Source organism: Salvelinus alpinus, chromosome 12 (assembly GCF_045679555.1).
Source record: "Salvelinus alpinus chromosome 12, SLU_Salpinus.1, whole genome shotgun sequence".
Taxonomy (NCBI): Eukaryota; Metazoa; Chordata; class Actinopteri; order Salmoniformes; family Salmonidae; genus Salvelinus; species Salvelinus alpinus.
Genome location: NC_092097.1, coordinates 45,048,387 through 45,073,789, shown reverse-complemented (window position 1 = coordinate 45,073,789; position 25,403 = coordinate 45,048,387). Strand labels below are relative to the sequence as shown.

The 25,403-nt window shown below is 44.1% G+C and overlaps 2 protein-coding genes across 2 annotated transcripts in view; one reads left to right on the top strand and one right to left on the bottom strand.

Annotated features, from left to right (window-relative positions):
* The window catches only part of LOC139536218 (disks large-associated protein 4-like), a 238,615-nt gene that overhangs the window by 91,952 nt on the left and 121,260 nt on the right, over positions 1-25,403 (top strand). The window contains exon 3 of the mRNA XM_071336549.1: positions 23,880-23,928. The gene's annotated coding sequence lies outside the window, so the exon portion shown is untranslated. The remainder of the gene's footprint in view (positions 1-23,879; positions 23,929-25,403) is intronic.
* LOC139536220 (GTPase IMAP family member 7-like) overlaps positions 1-25,403 on the bottom strand; it is a 58,744-nt gene that overhangs the window by 4,623 nt on the left and 28,718 nt on the right. The window lies entirely within an intron of this gene.

Here is a 25,403-nt window from a genome sequence, read left to right as displayed (position 1 = left end):
CAGATCAGGAGTGTCCATATAGCCTTTTCCTTCCAGTAAGGGGAAGTGAGGTATGACTTATGCTGCGAGCACCAGCTGCCTGGGGTCAATAGACACAATATTGTTCTGACATTCATGGCCAGAACTACATTGTTGGGACCGGCAGCGATATTTAGACGGAAGGTCTATGCGATAATTGTGTTGTTACTCGCGGTCTAAGTGTTGCTCCACACTGTAATTGAAAGTGACTGATTCAGTTACAGATATTTATTTATCCCGCAGGTCTTAGGAAGCCTAATGTTCGGGCCTTAAGTGCCTCCAGTGCCTGCCATAAAGGAAGGAGAGGCCGTAATAATTGTGACTGTAGCTCGGCTCACATAATGGTGGCTACCTGCCACAATAATTAATCACTAGAGATGACACGCTGGTGTTTGTGGTATAGCGGCCTGGCGAGGTAATTGCGTTAAACACCCCGTGACATCAATCACAACCACAGGCCACGGCAACGCCTGTGGGATGGAGGGAAACCATCACGCAGCCCTTTGGAGTGTCTAACAAGTCAGTTTTACCCCCAAACAGAGCATCCGGGGCATTGGAGTGATGGCATAGCTGACACTGACTTGGCATGTTATACTGAAAAACCTTATAGTTAGTCTGGCGGGCGATGCAAGATATACTAACGGTCAGTTGACAGGCATGGGGAAACAGATTCCTGTGTGGTGTTGACTGTGCTTGATTGTCTCAAACGTCTCCAAGAGGTTTAAGAGCATGATTCTGAGATTTAACCTGTTGTTCCACTGCCCACGTTACATAAGGGCAAGAACAGGCCTCGGGCAATGTACCACATGGGTATGGCTGCTCTTGTCAGCAACAAAACAATTCAGACTGCTGTCTGTCGGTCTATCCATCTGTCCCTCTGTCCTTCATTCCGTCAGTCTGCCTGTCTGCTTTCCCTCAACCTGCCGGTGTAATTAAATTATGTGATATTCCTTTGCCTCATTGAGTGCCAATACAGCACGGATGTCAAACTAATTTTGCCTCGGGGGCTGTATTTGCTTTGGTATATATTGCTATATTGGTATATTTCCTCAACATCGTTTTGGGAATTTTCTATACTTCCTGACTGTCTAGCTTTAATCTCAGTGATTATTAGTGGGCTGGACACAGTCAATAAACTGTATAAATATAGGTCCATTATCTCTTCTACACAGTTTTCATTTGGCTATAATCATTTTTAAGTATATTGAGATCGTTGTAAAAAAAGTAATTGTTCAGCATGTGGACGCCGTGGAACTTAAGACTCATGACTCTCTCTACTGCAGTCCCGTTGATGTGGATCAGGACGTGTTCCCTCCTCTGCTTCCTGAAATCAACATCCAACTCCTTTGTTTTGCTGACTTTGAGGGGCAGGTTGTTGTCCTGGCACCATAATACCAATTCACTTACCTCCTCCCTATAGGCTGACTCGTCATTGTTGTTTATCAGGCCTACAACCATGGTGTTGTCAGCAAACTTGATGATGAAGATAGTGTCGTGCAAAGCCACGCAGTCGTGGGTGAACAGGGAGTACAGCAGAGGGCTGAGGACACCGTTTGAATAGGACCCTTGAGTATCTATCTGGTCCTTGAATCCTGACAGCACCCATCAAGAACAACATAGACAAGCAATATTTTTTGTATCTGAGTATATCCGCCCAACTCCTACACCAAGGACAGGTGAACGTGTATAATGATCTATCTAGTCTAGTCTGAATACATCTAGATGAATAGCTAAATGAGGTGGGTTGAAAGGCTGGCCTTGTAATTAAAACGACCAATTGAACCAGTCTAGCATAAATACTTCACCCCCACAGTATTTTTAGGTACTAAATACTTTGATTTGATTTATAAGGATCCCCATTAGCCGTCTTACTGGGGTCCGACGTATAACGAGAAATACATTACAGACACGGGCCTTCCGAGTGGCGCAATGGTCTAAGGCTGTGCCGCTAGAGATTCTGGGTTCGAGTCCAGGCCCTGTCGCAGCCGTTTGCAACCGGGAGACCCATGGGGCAGCGCACACTTGGCCCATCGTCGGGGGAGGGTTTGGCTGGCAGGGATGTCCTTGTCCCATCGCGCACTAGCGACTCCTGTGGCGGGCCGGCGCAGTACACGCTGATACGGTTGCCAGGTGTACGGTGTTTCCACCGACACATTGGTGCGGCTGGCTTCCGGGTTGGATGGGCATTGCGTCAGGAAGCAGTGCGGCTTGGCTGTGTTGTGTTCCTGAGGATGCATGGCTCTCGACCTTGACCTCTCCATACGGGAGTTGCAGCAATGGTACAAGACTGTAACTACCAATTGGATACCACGAAATTGGGGAGAAAAAAATATAAATAAATACATTACAGACAAAAGACCACAATTTACATACATTTAAAAACATTAGCATGTAGCATGTGTGCATCTATCAGTTACACATACATGTCAATACATACACACAACAAGTAGGTCACGTGATGGAGGGACACAGAGCCAATGACAGCTTAGTCAAGTAGATGTTAAACACACCGCTCAAGTTCCGAGTAATCAAGTTATACTCTATCAGGCTGTACAGTACTCAGGAGATAGGCTTTCAAAAAATGTAGTGTATTTAGGAACTGCGCTCTAACTTTGTTTTTAAGCAATGCTAACAAGTCATTTTTCCCCTGTATGACTTCTCAATCCCTCTTGTCACCTATCCTCCACAGACACAAGCTGTCCTGCTTCATATCACTGTCACTGGATATTTCTCCTTGTCTTATTTTGACTTCAAGTGTCTCTGCGAAGCCATGAATGTGCTATTTGTTTCTTTGAACAAATCTATATTGGGCAGTGGGTCCAGGACATGCTGTCCTCATAACGTCAAGAAGATAGAGAAGAACTAGTTCAAGACTTGGACTGGATTTGTTTTCCTCATTGCGTTCACATTTGCCAACTGGTGCCTCTGACTTATAAAGTACACTACTCATAGTGAGTGATAGACAACTGACGTATAAAGTACACTACTCATAGTGAGTGATAGACAACTGACTTATAAAGTACACTACTCATAGTGAGTGATAGACAACTGACTTATAAGGTACACTACTCATAGTGAGTGATAGACAACTGACTTATAAAGTACACTACTCATAGTGAGTGATAGACAACTGACTTATAAAGTACACTACTCATAGTGAGTGATAGACAACTGACTTATAAAGTACACCACTCATAGTGAGTGATTGACAACTGACTTATAAAGTACACTACTCATAGTGAGTGATAGACAACTGACGTATAAAGTACACTACTCATAGTGAGTGATAGACAACTGACGTATAAAGTACACTACTCATAGTGAGTGATAGACAACTGACTTATAAAGTACACTACTCATAGTGAGTGATAGACAACTGACTTATAAGGTACACTACTCATAGTGAGTGATAGACAACTGACTTATAAAGTACACTACTCATAGTGAGTGATAGACAACTGACTTATAAAGTACACTACTCATAGTGAGTGATAGACAACTGACTTATAAAGTACACCACTCATAGTGAGTGATTGACAACTGACTTATAAAGTACACTACTCATAGTGAGTGATAGAGAACTGCAGTTGACAGGCACTTTCGTTAGTTAGGTGACATATTATAAGGGATTGAATTGAGATGTGAACACCTGCACAAACTCTCTAAGTTAATGCCTAGGTTTTAGATCTGCGGGCTAACATAGTCTTATGGTGCGCAGGAGCCCTGGGTTCGAATCCATTTGGTCAAATACATAATTATAGTGATGTATTGTATACTGTTGAGGTAAACACTGTAAATGAGAGAACTCCAAGCCTATTTTGACAATTTTTGTACAGGAGCATAAAATAGTATGATAAAGATGGTGCATCTGATTTATGAATATATATGTATGAGAGAGAGAGAGAGAGAGAGAGAGAGAGTTGAGTTTGAAATAATCTTTATTGGGTCTGGGAGCCCACCACACAATAAATACTCATACAAAACCACAGTTACACATCAATTAATAACACAACTCCAACTCCTCCTCCACAGTAACTAAACACAACAGCCTCTGAATACCCCATATACTCAAAAACAGATCAATATTGTTGACAAGTTTATAATAGGCAAACTCAACCCTTAGTCTCGCTGCCAACATTCCCTCCAGCATTCCCACCACATCCACAGACCCTTGTCCCCGAATACTGTTCTTTCGGGTCTTCCATATCGCTAATTTTGCTGCCCCTAACACAAAATTAAGCAACACAACGACACCCTTTTGACTGAACCTGTACTTTGGCCCAAATATATACAGTTGGGAAGAGAAAACCTCTCCCAACGTTGAGAACCAGTCAGTGATCAGGTCAATCATCCCGACCAACCTGGGACACAGTAAAAACAGGTGTGCCAGAGTTTCAGACTCTGCACAGAATGGACACCCCTCCCCAACAGTAGGGTCCAGGTGTACCAGATGCATGTTGGTGGCTATAGCTCCATGTATGATCCTCCATTGGAGGTCAGCTGTCCTCTTATCAATCGGCAGTTTGTATAATGATCGCCAACAGCCTTTTGGGGAAGCACCTGGACCAAGCACACCCGCCCACCTCGTCGATTTTACCCCTTCCAGGGAAGAGGCATGGGACACCTTTACACATATTCTGTACATGGCCTTCTTTCCCACCTCCTTGAAATCCCCCAGCTCCGGGGTATCGAAGGAAAGCAGCATCCCCACGTCCTCCTCAAATGCCCCCACCGCAGCACTAACAATCAGTGCAGGGAACACATAATCCAGACCCTCCTTCCACCGATCAGAATTGTTAATGTCAGTCACATACTGACGATGAACAACTGGCAAGGAGTCACAGACCTCAGCGACGACCTTCCTCAGTAGGCGAGATGATCGGATCCCCGCTCTTTCTCCCAGCTCCTCCAACGATCTGCTCCTGCTCTGCATCAGATGACCCAGCTTGGTGCACCCGACACCTAACAGGCATGAACGCAGGCTGGCTGAACCCAGAGCACTGGACTGGATGGCAGTGTTATAAAAAAGAGGCTCTTCAAAAAGCCACATCCCTGGTAGCGTGCCGGCCTTACGGGACTTGACCAGAATCCTCCAAGCCTGCATAACAGACTCATAGAATGGAGTCAGGCCATTCAACTCACCCCCCTCCAGCTTTAAGAGGAAAAGGTGCTTGTCTAAGCCCAAACAGCCTGCTCTCCTCATCAGTGCGTAGGCTGTGTCGACCCAGCTAGAACCGTCACTGTACAACAGTCTCTGGGCTGCTTGAAGCCGGAAAGCCATGATCCTAGAGGAAATGTCCACCAGGCCTTGCCCCCCCTCGTGCAGTGGCAGGTACAAAGCTGCAGCTTTGATCCAGTGTTGTCCAGACCAGAAGAAATTGACATGGGTCCTCTGAAGCTCTTGTATCAGACCCTTTGGTGGCTGCAAAATCATTAGTCTGTGCCACAGGGTAGAGGCAGCAAGATTATTAATTACCAGTACCCTTCCCCTATAAGACAACTGGGGTAGCACCCATTTCCATCTTGACAGTCTGGCACACACTTTCTCCACTACACCCTCCCAGTTCTTTTTCTGAAAGACATCAGAGCCTAGAAAAACACCCAATGTCTTCATCCCATCTCTGCCCCACTGAAGCCCCCCTGGTAACCGTGGAGCGGACCCTATCTGAAGCTGACCTGCCCACAGCGCTTCACTCTTTCCCCAATTGACTCTAGCTGAGGAGGCACCCTCATACACCATTAAAGCGTCTGAGAGAACCTTAACATCCTCAGCCCCTGTAATAAAAACTGTCACATCATCTGCATACGCAGCCAGTGCTATCGTGGGACCCTTCATTACACCTGGCACAGAGAAACCAGTAAGCTTCGCTCTTAAAAAACAAAGCATTGGTTCAATCGCCAGACTATATAACTGCCCTGAAATTGGGCATCCCTGCCTGATACCCCTTTGGACAGGGATGGGGCAACTCAAACCACCCCCCACCTTCACCATACACGAGGCCCCAGCATACAGTAAATTCATCCAAGACAAAAAAACATCCCCAAACCCAAAGGCTTTCATCGTTTTGAACAAATACTGGTGGTCCACTCGGTCAAAAGCCTTCTCCTGATCCAAAGAAAGTAAACCCACATTTACATCAGACAGTTTACAAATGTCTAGAACATCTCTTATCAGAAACAAGTTGTCAACAATAGAGCGATCAGGTACACAGTAGGACTGGTCCTTGTGGACCAACAATCCCAGATACTCTTTCAACCTGTTTGAGAGACATTTTGAAACTATTTTATATTCTGCACACAGCAAAGCAACAGGTCTCCAATTTTTTATGAGAGCCAAATCCCCCTTTTTTGGCAACAGTGAAAGCACCGCACGTTGACAGGATACAGGAAGAGAACCCTCATGAAAAGATTCACACACCACTTCATAAAAATCCTCCCCAATAGACCCCCAAAAGTGCTTATAGAACTCAGATGGTAAACCATCAATGCCAGGGGCTCGGCCTGTTGAGAGCTGCATAACTGCTGTGGACAGCTCTTGCAGTGTAATGTCAGAGTCCAATGCGACTCTCTGTTCAGGTCCCAATTTAGGAAGACCATGTAACAACTGTTCAGTACACAGAGAGTCACAATCCTCCGCCTTATAGAGGGCAGAGTAGAAATCCACGGCATGTTGACGCATTTCACTGTCATCCGTGGTCACCTTCCCATCAGGGAGACGAAGGCAGACCATCTGTTTACGTTGTAATTTCGACTGTCCAAGGTTAAAAAAAAAAGGCACTAGGAGCATCCATATCCTTGAGGGAAGCGAAACGAGACCTAATCAAGGCACCTTTCACTCTTTCATGCAGAAACGACCTCAGTTCATGTCTCTTGTCCTGTAAGTTCATGACTAGTCCAGGGTCATTCTGAGTGAGCAGCTTCAATTCAATTGATTTGATGTCCTGTTCAAGGGCATTGATAGTCTCTTTAACTTCAATTTGAGACAAAGCAGTATACTGTTGACAAAATACTCGTATTTGGGCCTTCCCAACATCCCACCATTGTCTCAAGGACTCAAAATTCCCTTTTGTAACCCTCCATTTTTCCCAAAACAACAAAAACCTTTCACAAAACTTGACATCATGTAACAATTTAACATTAAAATACCAGTAAGGTGATGACCTTCGTGGACAGGACAAGTGAATATCAACAGTTATAATGTGATGATCAGAGAAACCCACAGGAGTAATGGCACACCTTCCAACCCTACTACAGTATTGATCAGATACATACAACCTGTCTAACCTTGCTGCACTGACACGACCTTCATTCACTTTCAACCATGTGTATTGCCTAACTTTTGCATTCCTTACTCTCCACACATCAGAAAGCTCTAACTCAGTTAGTAAGCCAGACAGGAAAGTGGCTGACCGCAGGTGAGGTTCTTCAGCGTTGCGATCAACAGTAAAATCCACAGTACAGTTCCAGTCCCCCCCTACAACCATACACCCCTCTTGGTCACACTGTCTTAAGGTTTCTTTTATTTTATCAAACACAACAAGACGCTCGGTACCCTCATTAGGAGCATAAACATTCAAAAAAACAAACAAAAACCCCATAACATCCACCTTGACCAATAAAAACCGACCCTTGACAATCTCTGTTGTAGATATCACAGTCACCCCTAAACCTGAGGAAAACAAGATGGCCACCCCAGCACTGAAATTAGTACCATGACTGAGTATATGCTGCCCCTCCCACCACATTCCCCAGTCAACCTCATTATCCTCATCACTATGTGTCTCCTGTAGGAAAACTACATTAAGCCTTTTCTGTTTTATTTCTTCTAAAACCCAAGCCCTCTTATTTCTGTCCCTTCCCCCATTAATATTGAGAGAGCCCACCCTTAGTACCTCCATGTAGAAAAGAGAAAGGAAAAGCAGAAGATACCACAGAGAAACCAAAGAGAAAAAAGACACCCTATGAAGCATGATCATCATCATTATTTAAATCTTTTCTTATTAACCTGACCACGTTTCCCACCACCTTTTGCTGCTGTAACAGCAGTAACAAATTTCCTCAAGCGAAACCGCTTCTTCTCACTCAACTGGTCTAACCCCACCGTCTTCTGTAACATCACAGCTGACCTCACAAACTTATCAACATCAAAATATTCTGCCAATTTGACAGATTTCCCAAAAGTCTGATCCAGAAACCCATTTACCTCCTCTAGATCATAAATTGAGTCCTCACCAGCTGCTGTCATATCAGAAGAGATATCCATATCCTTCTCCTGATCCTCCTCAGCTGAGGCCACAGACCACTGACTCCCCTCTACCACATCCCTTTCAACACTCCCCACTTGCACCCCATCACTCGTACCAGGCATCTCCTCCACTACCTGGGAGACTAGCCCCACCTGAACCCCATTACCCGTGGTGGGCATCTCCTCCACTACATGAGGGCCCAGCTCCACATGAACCCCCTCCTGTACCCCATTACTCGTAGTGGGCATTTCCTCTACTACCTGGGAGCCTAACTCCACATGAAACCCCTCCTGTACTCCATTACTCGTAGTGGGCATCTCCTCCACTCCCTTGGAGTCTAGCTCCACATGAACCCCCTCCTGTACTCCATTACTCGTAGTGGGCATCTCCTCCACTACCTGTGAGATTAGCTCCACATGAACCCCCTCCTGTACTCCATTACTCGTAGTGGGCATCTCCTCCACTACCTTTGAGATTAACTCCATATGAACCCCCTCCTGTGCCCCAGTACTCGTACTGGGCACCTCCTCACCAGTCTGAGGAACTGGCTCTTCAACACGGATAACTTTTTCCTCGGCAACAGGTGCTTGTGGCTGCTCAACCACTGTCAGCCCACCTCTCCCTACATCAGTGGGCCCAGGCGTTACGATGACCACCTGCGCCCCTCCCTCTGCCTTCTCCCTTTTCGGGCAAGCATGTCGCTTATGGCCAACATCCCCACACTCAAAACACCGTTGACTACCCGTACTAGCATACGCCATATACATTCTATTGTCATACTTGACTTTAAACGATATCTCTAAAGTCTGCTCCGGTGAGTCCAAAAACATAAACACCTGTCGCCGAAACGACATAACCTGTTTCAACGCCGGGTGTTTGCAACCCAACGGAACAACCTTAATTGAGCTTGCAAACTTCCCAAAGCGCAATAACTCGCGCTCCAATAGCTCATTTGGAATAAACTGTGGTACATTTGAAATCGTTACCCTTGTTGACGGAGAAAAAAGCGGGGTAACTTGAATAAACATTCCCTTAAGAAGTACGCCCTGCTCAACCATACGATCAACAAGGCGCTCTTCCTTAAGAAATACCACCACCGCTTTATTCATCCGTGACGCATACGCAACATTATCGTATCCTACCTTCTCTCCTACGGCGACCAGAAACTCCTCCACCGTGACAGTAGCTTCAGTGACACACCTAAAGCCGTGCCGAAGTGACAGGGACGGCATTCCAATTCTGGAAGCCATCCCCGCCAAAATCAAGGTAATTTCGATACGAAAAAACCTAAATACTTAATTCTACCACACAAAAAAAAAAATATATATAATAATCTTAATCATGCACAGAAGAAACCAAAGAATGCCACCAAGAAAGAAAAAACCGAAGGAAAGTTCTGAATATCTTACTCTACACAACACACGCACTCACTCAATCAATCATTCAATTCCCAGCATGCACCAAACACTCCCAGCATGCAGAGAGAGAGAGAGAGAGAGAGAGAGAGAGAGAGAGAGAGAGCAAAAAGACATGATCTGCTTGAATGGGTTATTCTACATTCTCAGCTCAGAGGTAAATTTTATTTATTTTATTTTTATTTCACCTTTATTTAACCAGGTAGGCAAATTGAGAACACGTTCTCATTTACAATTGCGACCTGGCCTAGATAAAGCAAAGCAGTTCGACACATACAACAACAAAGTTACACATGGAGTAAAACAAACATACAGTCAATAATACAGTGAAAAATAAGTCTATATACAATGTGAGCAAGTGAGGTGAGATAAGGGAGGTTAAGGCAAACAAAATATATATATAAATAAATAAAAATATAAAAAGGCCATGGTGGCGAAGTAAATACAATATAGCAAGTAAAAAACTGGTCCACTGGTTTGCAGTGGAAGAAAGTGTAAAGTAGAGATAGAAATACTGGGGTGCAAAGGAGCAAAATAAATAAATAAATACAGTAGGTAAAGAGGTAGTTGTTTGGGCTAAATTATAGATGGGCTATGTACAGGTGCAGTAATCTATGAGCTGCTCTGACAGCTGGTGCTTAAAGCTAGTGAGGGAGATAAGTGTTTCCAGTTTCAGAGATTTTTGTAGTTCGTTCCAGTCATTGGCAGCAGAGAACTGGAAGGAGAGGCGGCCAAAGGAAGAATTGGTTTTGGGGGTGACCAGAGAGATATACCTGCTGGAGCGCGTGCTACAGGTAGGTGCTGCTATGGTGACCAGCGAGCTGAGATAAGGGGGGACTTTACCTAGCAGGGTGTTGTAGATGACCTGGAGCCAGTGGGTTTGGCGATGAGTATGAAGCGAGGGCCAGCCAACGAGAGTGTACAGGTCGCAGTGGTGGGTAGTATATGGGGCTTTGGTGACAAAACGGATGGCACTGTGATAGACTGCATCCAATTTATTGAGTAGGGTTTTGGAGGCTATTTTGTATAGGATTGGCTAGGATTGGTAGGATGGTCAGTTTTACAAGGGTATGTTTGGCAGCATGAGTGAAGGATGCTTTGTTGCGGAATAGGAAGCCAATTCTAGATTTAACTTTGGATTGGAGATGTTTGATGTGAGTCTGGAAGGAGAGTTTACAGTCTAACCAGACACCTAGGTATTTGTAGTTGTCCACATATTCTATGTCAGAGCCTGGCGTGGCGTGGCTGAGGTGCACCCATGACCAGCTCTGAAACCAGATTGCATAGCGGAGAAGGTATGGTGGGATTCGAAATGGTCGGTAATCTGTTTGTTGACTTGGCTTTCGAAGACCTTAGAAAGGCAGGGTAGAATAGATATAGGTCTGTAGCTGTTAGGGTCAAGAGTGTCCCCCCCTTTGAAGAGGGGGATAACCGCAGCTGCTTTCCAATCTTTGGGAATCTCAGACGACACGAAAGAGAGGTTGAAAAGGCTAGTAATAGGGGTGGCAACAATTTCAGCAGATAGTTTTAGAAAGAAAGGGTCCAGATTATCTAGCCCGGCTGATTTGTAAGGGTCCAGATTTTGCAGCTCTTTCAGAACATCAGCTGACTGTATTTGGGAGAAAGTGAAATGGGGAAGGCTTGGGCGAGTAGCAGAGGGGAGGGCAGTGCTGTTGACCGGGGTAGGGGTAGCCAGGTGGAAAGCATGGCCAGCCGTAGAAAAATGCTTATTGAAATTCTCAATTATAGTGGATTTGTCGGTGGTGACAATGTTTCCTATCTTCAGTGCAGTTGGAAGCTGGGAGGAGGTGTTCTTATTCTCCATGGACTTTACAGTGTCCCAGAACTTTTTTGAATTTGTGTTGCAAGAAGCAAATTTCTGCTTGAAAAAGCTAGCCTTGGCTTTTCTAACTGCCTGTGTATATTGGTTTCTAGCTTCCCTGAAAAGTTGCATATCACGGGGGCTGTTCGATGCTAATGCAGAACGCCATAGGATGTTTTTCTGTTGGTTAAGGGCAGTCAGGTCAGGAGAGAACCAAGGGCTATATCTGTTCCTGGTTCTAAATTTCTTGAATGGGGCATGCTTATTCAAGATGGTGAGGAAGGCATTTAAAAAAAATATCCAGGCATCCTCTACTGACGGGATGAGATCAATATCCTTCCAGGATACCTCGGCCAGGTCGATTAGAAAGGCCTGCTCGCTGAAGTGTTTCAGGGAGCGTTTGACAGTGATGAGTGGAGGTCGTTTGACCGCTGACCCATTACGGATGCAGGCAATGAGGCAGTGATCGCTGAGATCTTGGTTGAAAACAGCAGAGGTGTATTTGGAGGGCAAGTTGGTTAGGATGATATCTATGAGGGTACCTGTGTTTACGGAATTGGGGTGGTACCTGGTAGGTTCATTGATAATTTGTGTGAGATTGAGGGCATCAAGCTTAGATTGTAGGATGGCTGGGGTGTTAAGCATGTTCAAATTTAGGTCGCCTAGCAGCACGAGCTCTGAAGATAGATGGGGGGCAATCAGTTCACATATGGTGTCCAGAGCACAGCTGGGGGCAGAGGGTGGTCTATAGCAGGCGGCAACGGTGAGAGACTTGTTTTTAGAGAGGTGGATTTTTAAAAGTAGAAGTTCAAATTGTTTGGGAACAGACCTGGATAGTAAAACAGAACTCTGCAGGCAATCTTTGCAGTAGATTGCAACACCGCCCCCTTTGGCCGTTCTATCTTGTCTGAAAATCTTGTAGTTGGGGATGAAAATGTCAGAATTTTTGGTGGTCTTTCTAAGCCAGGATTCAGACACGGCTAAAACATCCGGGTTGGCAGAGTGTGCTAAAGCAGTGAACAAAACAAACTTAGGGAGGAGGCTTCTAATGTTAACATGCATGAAACCAAGGCTATTACGGTTACAGAAGTCATCAAAAGAGAGCGCCTGGGGAATAGGAGTGGAGCTAGGTACTGCAGGGCCTGGATTCACCTCTACATCACCAGAGGAACAGAGGAGGAGTAGGATAAGGGTACGGCTAAAAGCTATGAGAATTGGTCGTCTAGAACGTCTAGAACAGAGAGTAAAAGGACGTTTCTGGGGGAGATAAAATAGCTTAAAGGAATAATGTACAGACAAAGGTATGGTAGGATGTGAATACAGTGGAGGTAAACCTAGGTATTGAGTGATGATGAGAGAGATATTGTCTCTAGAAACATCATTGAAACCAGGTGATGTCATCGCATATGTGGGTGGTGGAACTGAAAGGTTGGATATGGTATAGTGAGCAGGGCTAGAGGCCCTACAGTGAAATAAGCCAATAAACACTAACCAGAACAGCAATGGACAAGGCATATTTACATTAAGGAGAGGCATGCTTAATCGAGTGATCAATAAGGGTCCAGTGAGTAGAGGTTGGTTGGGGTCACGGCGATCCAGACAGCTGGCCGGGTAGATGGCTATCGGTAGCAAGATAGCATAGGATGGAGGTCTATTTTTAGACACCTCGTGCGATTCCGTCGGTAGATTAGTGGGGTTCCGTGTGGTAGAGGGGATCAATCCAATTGGCAAAATAGATATAGTGACCCAAGAAAAAAAATTGTCCGATATACTTATTCAGATAGCAGCCGATAAGACAGCTAACGATTAGCGGGCCCCAGATGAGCGTTCAGGTAACGTCGCGACGGAGGTGCCAGTTGGATAACTCCCTCGGGCAGATAACGTCGGCAGTCAGTCGTGAAGGCCCGGTGGGGCTCCGTATCTGCAGCAAAAAAATATATATATATAAAAAAATATATATATATATATATATTTTTTTTTAAACCGGGTCCGGATAGGTGACTGTAGCCCAGGAATGGCTGATGGAACTCCTCAGCTGGCTAGCTCCGGAATAATTTAAGTTTGCTCCGGGATCGACGTAAGCCAATAGTCACACGGTTTGCAGCTAGCTAGCTGCGAAATCAAGGTGCAAATGTCCAGAGCCTGCGGCTGAAATCCGGGGAAACTGAGAGAAAAAAATAAAATAATTAATAAATAAATAAAAAGGCCCGGTATGCTCCGGTCCGAGTCGCGTTGCACAAAAGTGCCGGTAGATTATCGAGCTAAAGGATTAGCTGATGACCACAAAACGTGGGCAGCTGAAACACCAACGCTAGCCAGCAAACCGGCTAACTTCTGGGCAGCTTCAGATTAGCTTTCGGCTAGCTTCTGGTTAGCTTTCTGGCTAGCTTCTGATTAGCCCCTGGCTAGCTTCCACTGTGGATTTTCAGATTTGAGGTACATAAAACTTTTTTTTTAATACTTTTTTATTTTAATTTTATTTTTTGTAATTGGTGAGGCGGGTTGCAGGAAAGCTTTTGCAGGAAAGTTTTTGTAGTTGAGTTCTTGGATAATAAAATATATAAAAGATATGCGAAGAAGGTGTAAATATATATATATACAGGACAAGACAGTACGAGGACAAAAATGACGTCTGAACTGCTAAGCCATCTTGGAACGAAGAGACAGACAAAATGACAAATGACAGACATTACATTTAAAGTCCCTAGCAATCCCACGCCAGTGCTTAGAAAGGGTCTTTACGTCATAGCTGATGTCTTTATATTCACACTCGTGACTCTAATAGCTCTCTCTGGAATGGCTGTTGAATGTAGTAGGACCTATCTAAGGCTGTCTTTTCACTGCCTCTTTATAAATGTCTTCAGGGTGTACTATGTTCTACTTCAAGACCATAGCTGTACATTCAATCATGAATTTGTGAAGCAGCTTTTTGTTATCCTACACAGGGGAAATAGAATACACTGAGTCTCCCAAACATTGGATTGTGTATGTGTGCCATTCAGAGGGTGAATGGTCAAGACAAAAGATTGAAATCCCTTTGAACTGGGTATTGTAGTAGGTGCCAGGCGCACCGGTTTGAGTGTGTCAAGAACTGCAACGCTGCTGGGTTTTTCACGCTCAACAGTTTCCCGGTCCACCACCCAAAAGACATCCAGCCAACTTAACAGCAGTGGGAAGTACTGGAGTCAACATGGGCCAACATCCCTGTGGAATGCTTTCGACACCTTATAGAATCCATGCCCCAACGAATTGAGGCTGTTCTGAGGGCAAGAGGGGGTGCAAATCAATATTTAGGAAAGTGTTCCTAATGTCCTGCACACTCAGTGTAGTTCCTCAGTTAAAAGATTTTCCTCGACTAACATAAACTATTTCAGCACTCAATTATCATTGCTCAGTTTGGAATTACCCATGCAAAATCTCTAACAGATACATTGTTATTGTTACTCAGTGGAGCCATTTACTGTTAGTGAGGACTCCAACACCACACACACATGCCCACTCTGGGAGAAAAATGTACCCACGAAAGTGAGTTGACATTCATTTTGCATTTCATAAATTAAATTAAGAGCCTAATCAAACAACTCTTCACCCGCAGATATCTCATTTTGCTAACCAATGTTTTCTCTCGTTTGTCTTATAGTACTTTCCGCTCCACTACCCCTGTGTGTGTGTGTGTGTGTGTGTGTGTGTGTGTGTGTGTGTGTGTGTGTGTGTGTGTGTGTGTGTGTGTGTGTGTGTGTGTGTGTGTGTGTGTGTGTGTGTGTGTGTGTGTGTGTGTGTGTGTGTGTGTGTGTGTGTGTGTGTTTCTATGTGCCTGCATGTGTGAGTGTGTATGTTTTCTAGCGCCTGTGTGTGGCTCAAATAAGCCAGTGAATTCTGCTCAACATTACTCCCCCTACCTCTACATTCTGCTCAACATTACTCCCCCTACCTCTACATTCTGCTCAATATTTCTCCCCCTACTTCTACATTCTGCTCAATATTACTCCCCCTACTTCTACATTCTGCTCAACATTACTCCCCCTACCTCTACATTCTGCTCAATATTACTCCCCCTACCTCTACATTCTGCTCAACATTACTCCCCCCTACCTCTACATTCTGCTCAATATTACTCCCCCTACCTCTACATTTTGCTCAATATTACTCCCCCTACTTCTACATTCTGCTCAACATTACTCCCCCTACCTCTACATTCTGCTCAATATTACTCCCCCTACTTCTACATTCTGCTCAACATTACTCCCCCTACCTCTACATTCTGCTCAACATTACTCCCCCTACCTCTACATTCTGCTCAGCATTACTCCCCCTACTTCTACATTCTGCTCAACATTACTCCACTACTTCTACATTCTGCTCAACATTACTCCCCCTACTTCTACATTCTGCTCAACATTACTCCCCCTACCTCTACATTCTGCTCAACATTACTCCCCCTACCTCTACATTCTGCTCAATATTACTCCCCCTACTTCTACATTCTGCTCAATATTACTCCCCCTACTTCTACATTCTGCTCAATATTACTCCCCCTACCTCTACATTCTGCTCAATATTACTCCCCCTACTTCTACATTCTGCTCAACATTACTCCCCCTACCTCTACATTCTGCTCAATATTACTCCCCCTACTTCTACATTCTGCTCAACATTACTCCCCCTACCTCTACATTCTGCTCAATATTACTCCCCCTACCTCTACATTCTGCTCAACATTACTCCCCCCTACCTCTACATTCTGCTCAATATTACTCCCCCTACCTCTACATTCTGCTCAATATTACTCCCCCTACTTCTACATTCTGCTCAACATTACTCCCCCTACCTCTACATTCTGCTCAATATTACTCCCCCTACTTCTACATTCTGCTCAACATTACTCCCCCTACCTCTACATTCTGCTCAACATTACTCCCCCTACCTCTACATTCTGCTCAGCATTACTCCCCCTACTTCTACATTCTGCTCAACATTACTCCACTACTTCTACATTCTGCTCAACATTACTCCCCCTACTTCTACATTCTGCTCAACATTACTCCCCCTACCTCTACATTCTGCTCAACATTACTCCCCCTACCTCTACATTCTGCTCAATATTACTCCCCCTACTTCTACATTCTGCTCAATATTACTCCCCCTACTTCTACATTCTGCTCAATATTACTCCCCCTACCTCTACATTCTGCTCAATATTACTCCCCCTACTTCTACATTCTGCTCAACATTACTCCCCCTACCTCTACATTCTGCTCAATATTACTCCCCCTACTTCTACATTCTGCTCAACATTACTCCCCCTACCTCTACATTCTGCTCAACATTACTCCCCCTACCTCTACATTCTGCTCAGCATTACTCCCCCTACTTCTACATTCTGCTCAACATTACTCCACTACTTCTACATTCTGCTCAACATTACTCCCCCTACTTCTACATTCTGCTCAACATTACTCCCCCTACCTCTACATTCTGCTCAACATTACTCCCCCTACCTCTACATTCTGCTCAACATTACTCCCCCTACCTCTACATTCTGCTCAATATTACTCCCCCTACTTCTACATTCTGCTCAATATTACTCCCCCTACTTCTACATTCTGCTCAATATTACTCCCCCTACCTCTACATTCTGCTCAACATTACTCCCCCTACTTCTACATTCTGCTCAACATTACTCCCCCTACCTCTACATTCTGCTCAATATTACTCCCCCTACCTCTACATTCTGCTCAACATTACTCCCCCTACTTCTACATTCTGCTCAACATTACTCCCCCTACCTCTACATTCTGCTCAACATTACTCCACTACTTCTACATTCTGCTCAACATTACTCCCCCTACTTCTACATTCTGCTCAACATTACTCCCCCTACCTCTACATTCTGCTCAACATTACTCCCCCTACTTCTACATTCTGCTCAACATTACTCCCCCTACTTCTACATTCTGCTCAATATTACTCCCCCTACCTCTACATTCTGCTCAACATTACTCCCCCTACCTCTACATTCTGCTCAATATTACTCCGCCTACTTCTACATTCTGCTCAACATTACTCCCCCTACCTCTACATTCTGCTCAACATTACTCCCCCTACTTCTACATTCTGCTCAACATTACTCCCCCTACCTCTACATTCTGCTCAATATTACTCCCCCTACTTCTACATTCTGCTCAATATTACTCCCCCTACTTCTACATTCTGCTCAACATTACTCCCCCTACCTCTACATTCTGCTCAACATTACTCCCCCTACCTCTACATTCTGCTCAACATTACTCCCCCTACTTCTACATTCTGCTCAATATTACTCCCCCTACTTCTACATTCTGCTCAATATTACTCCCCCTACCTCTACATTCTGCTCAACATTACTCCCCCTACTTCTACATTCTGCTCAACATTACTCCCCCTACCTCTACATTCTGCTCAATATTACTCCCCCTACCTCTACATTCTGCTCAACATTACTCCCCCTACTTCTACATTCTGCTCAACATTACTCCCCCTACCTCTACATTCTGCTCAACATTACTCCACTACTTCTACATTCTGCTCAACATTACTCCCCCTACTTCTACATTCTGCTCAACATTACTCCCCCTACCTCTACATTCTGCTCAACATTACTCCCCCTACTTCTACATTCTGCTCAACATTACTCCCCCTACTTCTACATTCTGCTCAATATTACTCCCCCTACCTCTACATTCTGCTCAACATTACTCCCCCTACCTCTACATTCTGCTCAATATTACTCCGCCTACTTCTACATTCTGCTCAACATTACTCCCCCTACCTCTACATTCTGCTCAACATTACTCCCCCTACTTCTACATTCTGCTCAACATTACTCCCCCTACCTCTACATTCTGCTCAATATTACTCCCCCTACTTCTACATTCTGCTCAATATTACTCCCCCTACTTCTACATTCTGCTCAACATTACTCCCCCTACCTCTACATTCTGCTCAACATTACTCCCCCTACCTCTACATTCTGCTCAACATTACTCCCCCTACTTCTACATTCTGCTCAATATTACTCCCCCTACTTCTACATTCTGCTCAATATTACTCCCCCTACCTCTACATTCTGCTCAACATTACTCCCCCTACTTCTACATTCTGCTCAACATTACTTTCATGCCATCTTTAAATGGGTACAAAGTTCATAACTGCAAGTGTTTAGGATGCACATAGTGGATGAATGAGAAGGAATGTCATCGTCAATCATCATCATTAACCATCATTATCTGATTTAATCCATTTTGACTGATGGTTGCATTAATTCCTTTTAAATTCTATTAATGCGTTCTGCTCAATGAACATATTTTCCATGTTGGTTTGAATAATCATAATTCTGCCTAATGGGAATTATTTAATTATGGTTAAAATGATCTTGTTATTGTTACAGTAAGTGCTCTAACTGGGTAGAGGGCTATGATGACTGTTGTTTTATCTGATGTTGTTCCATCTGCACGCAGCACTATTGATAGACATTGTGACGATGAAGGGTTTTGAAATGAATCTGACTGAAAGAAAAGTATGTAAACATGGAATGGAGATGGAAATAGAATGAAATAGAAAGACATAAAACATCACTTCCACCACAGTTTGAATCGATTAAATGTTCAAGGGGTACTTTCACACTTGCTTTGCTGTACTACATTAAATGCTGCCAAACACCTTGACAAGGAATGACAAACCAAAACAGTTTCATTTTAAAACTGGAAGATAAAGTGAGATGTCAGTACTTGTGCATACTGGCTGTTCGTGAACCAAGACAGAGGTTGAGTCAGACACAGCATCACTTCTTGTTAACACAAGTCTCTCCTCTCTCCAGCCAGTCTGTGCTGCTGTAGTCTGTGTCCCTCCTCATACAACATATAGGATATCTACTTTCATTCTTCCATAAAACAAGAGCAGGACTTCATGCTGTGATACTTTTGCTCCCCCATTCTTCAAACAGGCTACATCCACGTTGAATATACATATAGAGGAGCATATTTTTCGTTCCTTCATATGGGAAAGTATTAAATGCTTTATGCGTCATTTCTACCATCTCCCTTTCATGAACCTTTGTAGTTGGTCTTTGTTTTTGGTGGTTGATGGTCCTTGTACAGTATGCACACACACACGTAGGCGCGGAAGCACATGCACGCACACACACGCGCTTATGCACACACACACACACACGCACATACACACAAACGATTCATCTCTGACAGAGAGACTCTGAGGCAGCTCTCCCTATGTAGTTGAAAGATTAGCCTCTGCCCTCGGGCCACTGTTAGTTCTGCCCAAACGAGCCCTCCACACATCAGAGCTGCCTTCGCTGGGACCCACTATGGTCCTCGATTAGTGAGCTCCAACAAGGCCTAGCCATGTCCAAACCACAGCCTATAGTCCCAGAAAAAACAGAGAGGGGCATTATAATTGGATGGTCAAACTGAACTCCCATAGCTAAGCTAACCCATCCCTAGTCAGCTGGATCCAACCCCAGCCTAAAGGCCCATAAATAACCCAGCCTAAAGGCCCATAATAACCCAGCCTAAATGCCCTTAACCCAGCCCCAATCAGCTGGCTCCAACCACAGCATAAACCCAAACTTTTTCACTCAGGCCCCCATTCCAGCATTGGAGAACATCTATTTCTATGGGCATAATGTCATGTATACTCCCTCTCCAGTGCTCGAGGTCGTCAGGCTGCTCATCATTACGCACATCAGCGCCTCATCAGACTCACCTAGACTCAATCACCTGCCTGATTACCTTCCCTATGTATGTCACTCCCTTTGGTTCTTTCCCTAGGCGTTATTGTTTCTGTTCCTGTGTTTCGTGTCTCTACGCTACTCGTGTTTGTTATATTGTTCAATATTATGTTTATCATTAACTCACCACCTGCACTTGCTTTCCTACTCCCAGTGTCCACGTTACACATAAGCACTGTTCACGACACACCTCTGATGTTGTCGGAGAGAAAATGTTGCATGTTTAAAACTAATTTCCTGCAATTCCACACATTTCTTCATGGGGTTCAGAGGACATTTAGCAGTTGTAAAGCACATTTTCTTGCAATTCTAAACAATTTGCCAGGTCTAATGTGATAGTTGAGTGACTTGAACATTACTACAAAATCTATGCCCTAAAAAACCTAGCTAAAAAACATTGTTTTGATCTGGCATTTTGGGACATTTCTGACAGGTTATAAATAGTCTCTAAGGTATGCAGTGACTGGCCTGACAAGAGGACAACTGATGATTTACTACCCAATTTCAAAATTGCACCTTCTGCATTCTACTATTACATATAATAACCCAGCCCCAGCCTAAAGGCCCATAATAACCCAGCCCCAGCCTAAAGGCCCATAATAACCCAGCCCCAGCCTAAAGGCCCATAATAACCCAGTCCCCGCCTAAAGGCCCATAATAACCCAGCCGCAGCCTAAAGGCCCATAATAACCCATCCCCAACCTAAAGGCCCATAATAACCCAGCCCCAGCCTAAAGGCCCATAATAACCCAGCCCCAGCCTAAAGGCCCATAATAACCCAGTCCCCGCCTAAAGGCCCATGATAACCCAGTCCCCAGCCTAAAGGCCCATGATAACCCAGTCCCCAGCCTAAAGGCCCATAATAACCCAGTCCCCGCCTAAAGGCCCATAATAACCCAGCCCCAGCTTAAAGGCCCATAATAACCCAGCCCCAGCCTAAAGGCTCATAATAACCCAGCCCCAACCTAAAGGCCCATAATAACCCAGCCCCAGCCTAAAGGCTCATAATAACCCAGCCCCAACCTAAAGGCTCATGATAACCCAGCCCCAACCTAAAGGCTCATAATAACCCAGTCCCAACCTAAAGGCCCATAATAACCCATCCCCAGCCTAAAGACTCATAATAACCCAGTCCCAGCCTAAAGGCTCATAATAACCCAGTCCCAGCCTAAAGGCCCATAATAACCCAGTCCCAGCCTAAAGACTCATAATAACCCAGTCCCAGCCTAAAGGCTCATAATAACCCAGCCCCAACCTAAAGGCCCATAATAACCCAGCCCCAACCTAAAGGCTCATAATAACCCAGCCCCAACCTAAAGGCTCATAATAGCCCAGTCCCAGCCTAAAGGCTCATAATAACCCAGCCCCAGCCTAAAGGCCCATAATAACCAAGCTCCAGCCTAAAGGCCCATAATAACCCAGCCCCAGCCTAAAGGCCCATGATAACCCAGCCCCAGTCTAAAGGCCCATGATAACCCAGCCCCAGCATGGCAGACCAAAGCCAGGACTCCCATAGACTAGGCAAACCCAAGCCTAGCTACAGAACATTACACTACAACATTACAAACAGGAAAATAATTTTTCTCTCTATACAGAGGACGGGCAAGACAGTTTGACATGAACACTCACACTTGTTATTTCAGGGTCAGTAAGCAGTGTATGGTGATCAGGGTCTCACACACACACACAAAACAACACACACACTAAGGCTGTAGTGCCCTTGCCTCCACTTGTTTCCCCCTGTAGTATATCCTCTATGCATGGCTACACACACACACGCACACACACACAAACACACACACACACACAATCTTGCATAATGAATAAGAACACACAGTTCACCCCAAGCACCGGTCAAGCCCAGGTGTGAAAGCACCCTGCTGTTGAAAGGAATCTGAGCCAGCAAAAACCGTAACGGAACAATTTGACAACCCCTAACAAACATTGAAGTTGTTACACAACAGCTTCTTAATACAGATGAAGATGAGATGTTGTGAAGCCAGTTGGTACCTTTGTTCTCTATACTGTCAGGTGCAAAGAGAGAGAAAGATGAACGTAGGCCAGGGAAGTACAGTACAGTACAGAATAGAATAGTACAGAATAGAATAGTACAGTACAGACTACTACAGTACACAATATAATAGTACAGTACAGATTAGTACAGTACAGAATAGAATAGTACAGTACAGACTAGTACAGTACAGACCAGTACAGTATAGTATAGTACAGAATATTACAGTAATGTATAGTACATTACAGTATAGTACAGAATATTACAGTAAAGTACAGTATAGTACAGTACAGAATATTACAGTAAAGTACAGTATAGTACAGTACAGAATAGTACAGTACAATATAGTGCAGAATAGTATAGTACAGTATAGTACAGTGCAGTATAGTACAGTGCAGAACAGTACAGAATAGTGCAGTACATAATAGTACAGTACAGAATAGTACAGAATAGTATAGTACAGATTAGTACAGTACACTATCATACAGAATACTACAGTACAGATTAGTATAGTACATAATATAATAGTACAGAATAGAATAGTACAGTACAGACTAGGGTAGTACAGAATAGTACAGAATAGAATAGTACAGTACAGATTAGTACAGTATAGATTAGTACAGTACACTGACTTACAGAATAGTACAGTACAGAATAGTATAATGCAGTACATAAAATAGTACAGTGCAGAATAGTACAGTACATTACAGTACCGAATAGTACAGTACAATACAGAATAGCACAGTACAGAATAGTACAGTACATTACAGTACAGAATAGTACAGTACAATACAGAATAGTACAGTACAGAATAGTACAGTACAGAATAGTACTGAATAGTACAGTACAATACAGAATAGTACAGTACATAATAGTACAGTACAGAATAGTTCACTACAGTACAGAATAGTACAATACAGAATAGTACAGTACAGTGCAGAATAGTACAGTACAGAATAGTACAGTACAATATAATACAGTACACTACAATACAGAATAGTATAGTACAGAATAGTCCAGAATAGTACAGTGCAGAATAGTAGTGTTCAGAATAGTTCAGTACAGAATAGTATAGTACAATATATTAAAGTCCTCTACAGAATTGGTCACTACAGAATAGCACAGTAGACTGCAGTACAGAATAGTACAGTTTAGAATGGTACAGTACAGAATAGTATAGTATAGTACAGTACAGAATTGTGCAGTACAGAATAGTACAGTACAGACAAGGTGGAAACGCATGGCATGCTGTTGCTTTGGCTTGATGGCTTCGTCCTAATCAGAAGGTTCCCCTAAAGACTTGTCTAGGATGAGATGTGTGTGTGTGTGTGTGTGTGTGTGTGTGTGTGTGTGTGTGTGTGTGTGTGTGTGTGTGTGTGTGTGTGTGTGTGTGTGTGTGTGTGTGTGTGTGTGTGTGTGTGTGTGTGTGTGTGTGTGTGTGTGTGTGTGTGTGTGTGTGTGTGTGTGTGTGTGTGTGTGTGTGTGTGTTACTCCACAGCAACAGCGTGTTTTGAGTTTACCTAAATTACATTAGTTATTCCCTTTACATTACTAAGCTCATAATTGTTCTATTTTTCTTTGACAGGAAACTCCTTCCTATCGAGACCTTGGCTCCCCAAGAATGAGCTATAAATGTAAGTACCTGGGTTGAATAAATGATTGAATGAATAAATGAATGAATGAATGGGTGGGTGAATGGATGAGTGAGTGAATGAGTGAGTGAATTAATGCCCTGATTGAAGATCATAGGAACACATTCCCAAATGCAGATCTATAGAGTTCAAATGCAACCCAGTCTCATCAGTTTATGTAGATTGGCGGCTTTGGTGCTGTCTTTTCATTTGGCCATCTTCCGTACCAGGAGAGAAAAGGCAGCATTCAAAATGGATGACCAGGGCTGCTTTACAGGAGTGGCACTGCTTTCAGGCCTGTCTCCCTGAGCCTTGGAAGGAGACGCTGTGATTCCAGTGTTGAGGAAAATCATCTGCATGTTGGGTACCTGGGTATTCTGAAGTTCCCATAGAATTGCAGTCCATGTCATCAGAACTTTTCATTATAGCCTCAGATCAAAAGATATGTGTCTTTATTCATGAAATACTGATCTAGGATCAGATCCTGTCTGTCCATGTAATCTTATTCATTATGATCTGACAGGCAAAGTTGATCCTAAATCAGCACTCCAGAAGCTTTTATGAAAGTGACATGGTCTGAAAGTGGAGAAAAGTATAATCAAATACATGTTGCTAGTCTCTCTCAGACCATGTAGCTAGTCTCTCTCAGACCATGTAGCTAGTCTCTCTCAGACCATGTTGCTAGTCTCTCTCAGACCATGTAGCTAGTCTCTCTCAGACCATGTTGCTAGTCTCTCTCAGACCATGTAGCTAGTCTCTCTCAGACCATGTAGCTAGTCTCTCTCAGACCATTTTGCTAGTCTCTCTCAGACCATGTTGCTAGTCTCTCTCAGACCATGTAGCTAGTCTCTCTCAGACCATGTTGCTAGTCTCTCTCAGACCATGTTGCTAGTCTCTCTCAGACCATGTAGCTAGTCTCAGACCATGTTGCTAGTCTCTCTCAGACCATGTTGCTAGTCTCTCTCAGACCATGTTGCTAGTCTCTCTCAGACCATGTTGCTAGTCTCTCTCAGACCATGTAGCTAGTCTCTCTCAGACCATGTAGCTAGTCTCTCTCAGACCATGTAGCTAGTCTCTCTCAGACCATGTAGCTAGTCTCAGACCATGTTGCTAGTCTCTCTCAGACCATGTTGCTAGTCTCTATCAGACCATGTTGCTAGTCTCTCTCAGACCATGTTGCTAGTCTCTCTCAGACCATGTTGTTAGTCTCTCTCAGACCATGTTGCTAGTCTCTCTCAGACCATGTAGCTAGTCTCTCTCAGACCATGTAGCTAGTCTCTCTCAGACCATGTAGCTAGTCTCTCTCAGACCATGTTGCTAGTCTCTCTCAGACCATGTAGCTAGTCTCTCTCAGACCATGTAGCTAGTCTCTCTCAGACCATGTAGCTAGTCTCTCTCAGACCATGTAGCTAGTCTCTCTCAGACCATGTAGCTAGTCTCTCTCAGACCATGTTGCTAGTCTCTCTCAGACCATGTAG